At 33.7% G+C, this 7,936-nt stretch overlaps 1 non-coding gene across 1 annotated transcript; it reads left to right on the top strand.

Moving 5' to 3' along the window:
- The first annotated feature begins 1,544 nt into the window (after positions 1–1,544).
- On the top strand, positions 1,545–1,651 carry LOC136225139 (small nucleolar RNA R71). The gene has a single exon (XR_010686871.1). It is a non-coding gene; the product is annotated as a small nucleolar RNA R71 (small nucleolar RNA).
- The last annotated feature ends 6,285 nt before the right edge of the window (positions 1,652–7,936 follow it).

Genomic DNA, 7,936 nt, shown 5'->3' with positions numbered 1-7,936 from the left:
TCATATCAAACTCAATCTTATCGTCTCCTATTCTTAAAACTACTTTCCCTTCCGACACATCAACTAGAGCACGTCCCGTGTTCATGAACGGTCTACCAAAGATTAGCGGACAATTTACGTCATATGCAAAATCTAATATAACGAAATCGGTAGGAAAAATAAATTTGTCAACTTTAACTAAAACATCCTCAATTATACCATATGGTCTTTTAGTGGTTTGATCCGCTAATTGCAAAACCATATTGGTACGTTTGATATCTTCTTCTAAGCCTAACTTATTAAAAATAGATAATGGCATCAAGTTTATGCTTGCTCCTAAATCACAAAGACAATATGGGAATTCAATATCTCCCAATTTACACGGAATGGTAAAACATCCGGGATCTTTGAGTTTGGTGGGAAAATTACTTGACACAATTGAACTACAATCTTCAGTTAGTGAAATGGATGAAATTCCTTCCCAACTGATTTTCTTTGAAATTAAATCTTTGAGGAATTTACCATAATTGGGAATTTGCGTAATTGCATCCATAAACGTCAAATTAATATGCAAATTTTTAAGTTTGTCTAAAAATGTTAAAAGTTGTTTGTCATAGTCCTTATTGCGGATTTTGTGTGGAAAAGGTGGTTTGGGTACAAAAGTTTTTATACTAGAGTCAAGTTGTGCATCTTTTTGGTTTAATGTATCTTCTTTGGACTTTGGTAAATCAGTTCCTGGCAAAGTTGAATTTCCGGGCATTTCCGGACCTAAGTAATTTTTCCCTGAACGAAGAGTGATAGCCTTAACATGCTCTTTCGGATTTTCTTCCGTATGGCTGGGAAGACTTCCCTCTTTGCGGGATGGAATTGATTTAGCGAGTTGTCCAATTTGAACCTCCAAATTATGGATGCTAGATGATTGGTTTTTAATAAGCTGATCGAATTTATTCTCGATCCGTTTAAAACCATCATCGTGATTACTTATTTTTTCGCTCATAGCATCAATAAATTTGTCGATTTTAGAAGATAAAGTGCTAATCGTATCTCTTGATTGATTTTGATAATTAGTTGTACGATTTTGATCAGCATTAGCATTATTGTTATCTCTCCAGTTAAAGTTATGATGATTTCTCCATCCAGGATTATATGTATTGGAGTAAGGGTTATTAGTTTGATTTTGCCCCTGGACAAAATTTACCTGTTCAATTTCACTCATACCTTCATAATCCACATCCGTTTGGATTGGCTTACCATTAGGATCACACGGTGCCATAAACCTATCAATTTTGTGTGATAAGGCAGAAAATTGGGCTTGCAACATCGCAACTGGATCAAGATTCACTATACCTTTAACTGATGACGTAGTTGAGGAAGATGGTTTCGCTATTGGTACGTGTCCACGTTCCGCGGGCCACATACTGCTGTTGATTGCCATTTCCTCCAGAAGTTCTCTTGCTTGGGCAGATGTTTTCTTCATGAATAACCCTCCAGACATAGCGTCCAATGAACCTCTAGTTGTAGGATTTAATCCATTATAAAATGTTTGCATTAAAAGTTCAGCGGGCAATTGGTGGTGTGGGCATAAACGTTGAAGTTCTTTAAAACGTTCTCAAGCCTCATAAAGAGTTTCATTATCATTTTGAGAAAAAGATGTTAACTCTTTAATGACTCTTGCGGTTTTTGCTAAAGGAAAAAATTTTGATAAAAATGCTTGGGCTAATTGCTCCCAAGTCTCAAATGTTGCGGCTGGCATAGAAGTTAACCACTCTTTGGCTCGATCCTTCAAAGTAAAAGGAAAAAGGCGAAGATTGATTGCCTCTGCAGTCACATTTGGTATTTTAAAAGTGTCACAAATTTCTAAGAAATTTGTCAAATAGGTGTTAGGATTTTCGTTAGGTAACCCGTAAAATGTTACGTTATTTTGTAACATATTAAGCAATGCTGTCTTAATCTCAAATTGATTTGCATTAATTTGGGGTCTAACTATACTGTTTGTTACACCGGCCACTCCTGGCCTAGCGTAATCCATGAGTGTGGCCATAACTTCTGGCACGGTAATTCTACTTTTTAATGAAGTTTTGTTTTTGTTTTTCTTTTCTTTCTTGTTCTTTTTAAGAGTTCTTTCAATTTCTGGGTCAATAGGATCTGGTGATGTGCCTGAACTTCGAGAACTGCGCATGAACCTGAAATTTCGCACGAACCGAAACTACCTTCAAAACAGAATTCGAAAAATAAATATGTTAGTAATTTGAAATAAATAAAATATAAAAGTTTGAATAAGTATAAATAAACCTAGATTCGAAATAAAATACGAAAAATCTAAATTTTTGTCAAAAATTTTGGCGTTCCCCGGCAACGGCGCCAAAAACTTGTTGAGCGATTCCGCAAGTGCACGGTATACGCTTGTAGTAATAAAAGATATCGATCCCACAGGGAACGTTTTTTAACAAAAACTTATTTTGAATTGGTTAAATATACTTTTAAGATTTATAATAAGGAGAATCGTTAAATCGGATTTGGTTTTGAAATTGTTAGAATGAGAATTAGATTAGAGTATGAAGATTTTAGAAAATACTTCTGATTAGGAGTGAATTTGCAAGACAGGAACGTTTAGTACTTTTTAGAAAAGTAAACAAATATATTCGTTTGCATCAAGCAAAGAAAACAACTTTAAACTTTGTATAAATTATATCGATGAAATAAATGACGGAACCTCTAATTTTTAGGCTTTGAACTGTAGTCAATCCTCCTACGGTCGGGTTAGATCGCTACCTTAACCAAATTAAAACTCTTTCGAGGTAGAAATTTGTCTAAGTTGTTCAACAAAGTTTCCTTGTAAAGATTTTGAATTAAACTACGTTTTAATGAAAACACCAGCAATCCACTTCGGATCCTTTACCAAAGTGTTGCATAAAAATCTATCGAATAGAACGGACTTTATTAGATGAAATATAAATTGATACAAGTTTACAGAGAACAAGGAGCATAAAAACATTCTACGGCGTGCAAGTGAATGGGTTGTCAATCCTTTCCTTGGGTTTCGTTAGAGTTTGTCAGGCTCAGGGGCAGATTCTCTACTCAATCTTCTCGCTGAATCTTCGGAATAGAGACTGGTCTATCTACTACCAAAATGAAAACTAAACATGAACAATGTCTAAACGCTACTGTGTTTGTTATTATTGAATAAACAATGTGTGTACATCATATTGCTTTGAACAGAAATGAAATCTAAATTCTGAATCACTTGACTCGGAATTTCTGCATAAGTTCTATACTAATCTCTGTCTTCTCTATATCTTCAACTCTCCATTAACTCTTTATTTATAGATGTTGAAGAGTCGTGGTTGAAGTGTCGTGTCCGTTGTGAAGGATCGTATCCGTTGTGAAAGGACGTCTTTATCCACCCGAACGAACGCGTTTCTTGGAATTTAACATGTGTTCATTGTACTTGGCAGAATTTCTGCACTTACCGAGAATGGGGGAGTATTATTCCTATTTGGATTTTACCAAATATTTATGTACCTTGCAAGAAAGAAACATATTCGAGAGTAAAAGCATTCTAAACAGGTATAAGTAGCACAAATTCGTAGCAATATTGATGTAATTATTGATGATATATTAGGTATATTTTGGGCTTAACACTTCACTGTACTCAAGTGACACAAAACATGCTATATATATATATTCAAATGACACAGATAACAACAGTTGACTATATCACCATACTTCACTGCTTAAGTTATATACAAGTAGCATTAAGCATGTTCATACACATACTCAGAGTCAGTTCTATAGCTCCCTAAACAGAACATCAACCATAAGCTTCATAGCAATACACATAAACAACACCATGTTGAATGCTTTTCCATAAGCATACCAAGCCAAGTGACAAGATACATAGTGATGGAGATTTAGTTGACCATATGACTATGCTACACTGTACTCAAGTGACACAAAACATGTTATATATGTATATTCAAGTGACACGGATAACAACAGTTGACTATATCACCATACTTCACTGCTTAAGTTATATACAAATAGCACTAAGCATGTTCATACATATACTCAGAGTCAGTTCTATAGCTCCCTAAATAGAACATCAACCATAAGCTTCATAGCAATACACATAAACAACACCATGTTGAATGCTTTTCCATAAGCATACCAAGCCAAGTGACAAGATACATAGTGATGGAGATTTAGTTGACCATATGACTATGCTTCACTATACTCAAGTGACACAAAACATGCTATATATGTATATTTAAGTGACACAGATAGCAACAGTTGACTATATCACCATACTTCATTGATTAAGTTATATACAAGTAGCACTAAGCATGTTCATACACATACTCAGAGTCAGTTCTATAGCTCCCTAAACAGAACAACAACCATAAGCTTCATAGCAATACACATAAACAACACCATGTTGAATGCTTTTCCATAAGCATACCAAGCTTGACACGATACATAGTGATGGAGATTTAGATGACCATATGACTATGCTTCATTGTACTCAAGTTATATACAAGTAGCACTAAGCATGTTCATAAACATACTCATAGTCAGTCTAGCTCCCTAAACAGAACATCAACCATAATCTTCATAGCAATACACATACACAACCATTTTTTTATCATATACTCATGTCTGACTATTGTATATACAAACGAATTCAGTTCATGGAAATTCCTATACACAACCCTTTATCACATACTCATGTCTGATTAAGGCATACAACCACATCATACATGCAACCAACATAACCATATATGTACTTAACAAGTTAAAGAAATTTCCCCATATGTTGTAGGCATGAAACCATCTCTTCCATTAGCCATCCCATATGTTGGAGTTTAGTGTCCTAAAGATAATTGTTTTAGGATATTAATATTAATGAATAAATTGTTTATTTGATCATTTGTTTAATCAGATATATAACATTAAAATATAACTATATATAAAGGCACAAATCTTTCATAAAGAAAGTAACCCTAAGTTTATTTAAGTAGTTATAAAGTGTTCATACAAGCATGAAGTGAGACTGTAATTTATAATAGACCAATAGACTTAAAGTTAACCCAAGTCAAGTAATATGTTATAGGGGTTGGCATATTACTGTTGAGACTTGCATGTAACAGTGTTTTCTGTCGAGACAGAAAGCTGATCTCACAAGCTTTAGATGTTCAGATATCTAGATAGTTACATAGATCCGGTGAAGGAGTTCATCAGGATTGGGACCCGACTTGAGATAACAGAATGGATTGATTTATCTAATGTGTCAACTGTTCATCTCATTGGTATTAGTAGGTATAACTAATCCTTAGACTCAAACATTCGTTAATTAGTGATTCTGGATTATGGAGTCTGATACTTTGATTCTGTGCGAGCACGATCCAACAGGTGAGAGCCTGAGGTGTGTGAGAGCAGGGTTGGGTATCACACAAAGTAATTGCAGAATAGTTAATGTCAGATTGAGCATTCATCACTCCCGATAAGTGGGAGATATATCCAAATGGCCGCTTGTGGTGAATTGACTGAAATCCTTGCAAGGTGATAGAGTTAAGAGTAGAAATGAACATTTCACTTAACTTATCTTTTCAGAGTGAATTCAACATGTACAAGTAAAACCGGACTCTTCGTTATATGTAACCTTGACACGTTCCATGGTTATAAGGAATTGACCGACAGGATATAGTTGATGAAGGATCGTATTATACTGTACCTAATGCAGAAAGGTTAATGTCAGTTATCAACCTGACTTCTTAATTGCTCTGGGGGAATATCATAGGTTCTGTTAGTAACAACTCGCGACGGTATTCCGTTATATATATATTGGAATTAATCGTGATGAATAATTTCAAAGGATATATACGGCTAGTGGCAATAAAGAACCTAATGGGTCGCATATGGGACTTAGAATCGGAGGATGAAAATGTAATTAGTGAGACACAATATAGGGGGCCGAAATTTATATATTAATTAGGGGATAAATTAATTTGATTAATAATTATATTTTGATTATGGTTATGAATTAAATTAAAAGATTATCTGATAATATTAATTAGAAGTTTTTGTGTGATTGGAACTCTAATTAATTATCCCTAACATTAATTAATTATTAATTTGATTAATAATAATTATCTAGATATAATTAGTTATTATTTAGATAATAGTAAAGTGTTTATTTAATTATCTAATTAGGAATCTTATTCCGAATAAGATTCCAATTATTTAATTACCTAACACAACTGGGATTAGGGTTTAGTGAAGTCTATAAATAGACTCCCTAACCCCAGGATTTCGACACACACAGAAAAGAAGAGAAGGAATCGTTCCGTCGTCGTCTCGGCTAATTTACTTTATTTCTTACTCCCTCTTTAATCTCGTATCGATTTCTGTTAGAGGCAATCATTGTGATTGCTATACTTTAAAGGTTGATTACTGATTAGTTTTGTTTTTATGTGTTGAATAAAAACGTTCGTTGCTCACGAGTTGATAATAAGAAGTTGTGGGCACTTTGTTTGCAACGGTAGATAGTTCTTCACTAAAGGTATTACTTTATATCCCTCTTTATATGAAATAACAATTAACAGATCTTGGAAAAGGAAAATAGATAAAATTTTATTATTCCGCTACGCCTAGGCTTGTCTATTTTCCTTCATTGGTATCAGAGCCTATGTTAATCTGTTATTTCATATATGAAAAACAAAAAGAGTTTTTCAATCAGATTGAATAAATTTATTGTTAGGTTAATTAATTAATCGGTTAGTTTAATTAATCTAAAGATAAATAAGTTTTGATTACTTGTTAATTAAAACTGATTATGCATAGTTCCTGATTATTTCGGTTGATAATCGTTTAAACAAAATCTAAAGGTTTTATAGTTAGATAATTAAAACGTTTTGGTTTTATTAAATCTAAAAGATAAAACTGGTTTCTGATATTCTGAAAATTGTTTTGAAACTGTTTTAAAACAATTATATATATATGTATATTTAATTAAAAAATAAAAAAAATAAATCAGCAGCGTTTTCGGGGTCACTGCCGCGAGGCAGCCACCCCGCACCGCTGCGTCTGGTTGCTGCCATGCGGTAGCAACCAGCTGCAACGTGATGCTGCTGCCGCTGAGGCAGCAGCGCCGTGCCGCATGCTGCTGCCTTACGGCAGCAGCTGTTGCGTTTAGGGTCGGGCCGATTCAATCGGCCCGACCCGATTGGTGGTACCGTTTTGAAAGAGATTTAAAACATACCCGTTTTATATATATATTTCAGAATATAATAGTTTTGTTTTGATTATCAAAATCAATTTATTTAAAAGCTTGTTTTACCTAAATATTTGATATAAGTAATTCAAAGTGTTAAATGAATTATACGAATTAATTAGGGTATGCATAATACTGATTTTTCTACATGTTATATTAATCTAGTATGTACTTGCTACAATTTGATTAGATTAAATATAAAGGATACAAAATTTACAAGATTAAAATCGGATGTAAATTAATTTAAGTTGTTAATTTGATTAACTCAAATATTACATAAATAGTTTATGTAATCAACCAATTAAATTTAATTTAATTGAGTCTTTGCATGTTTGGCGTTATGGACATATTAGACCCTCTATAATAGTTATTCAATCTTTTGGTATTTTAAATAGGACCTGTGTGTCCTGCCTTCTCTTACTCTCTATTGTATTTCTCTTCTCATCCAAATCCCTTCAAGTAAATTGAAGTTTCTTAGAAATTGAATATTGTTGTAATTCAAGGCACCAAGGAGAAGACGGAGGACCCAAAGAGAAATATGTAATAGTTAGTATTTCCCTAGGGTGACCCTTTATTCCGTTTATGGCTCAACGGAATAAACTTAGATTATGGGGTAATGCTTAGACCCATAATTGTCAATGTTGAATGTATGAATGTCTGATATATGCTAAAGCAAATCAAGACTAG

Source organism: Euphorbia lathyris, chromosome 3, assembly GCF_963576675.1.
Source record: "Euphorbia lathyris chromosome 3, ddEupLath1.1, whole genome shotgun sequence".
Taxonomy (NCBI): domain Eukaryota; kingdom Viridiplantae; phylum Streptophyta; class Magnoliopsida; order Malpighiales; family Euphorbiaceae; genus Euphorbia; species Euphorbia lathyris.
The sequence above is the reverse complement of the archived record's forward strand: the minus strand, read 5'-3'. Positions and strand labels throughout refer to the sequence as shown.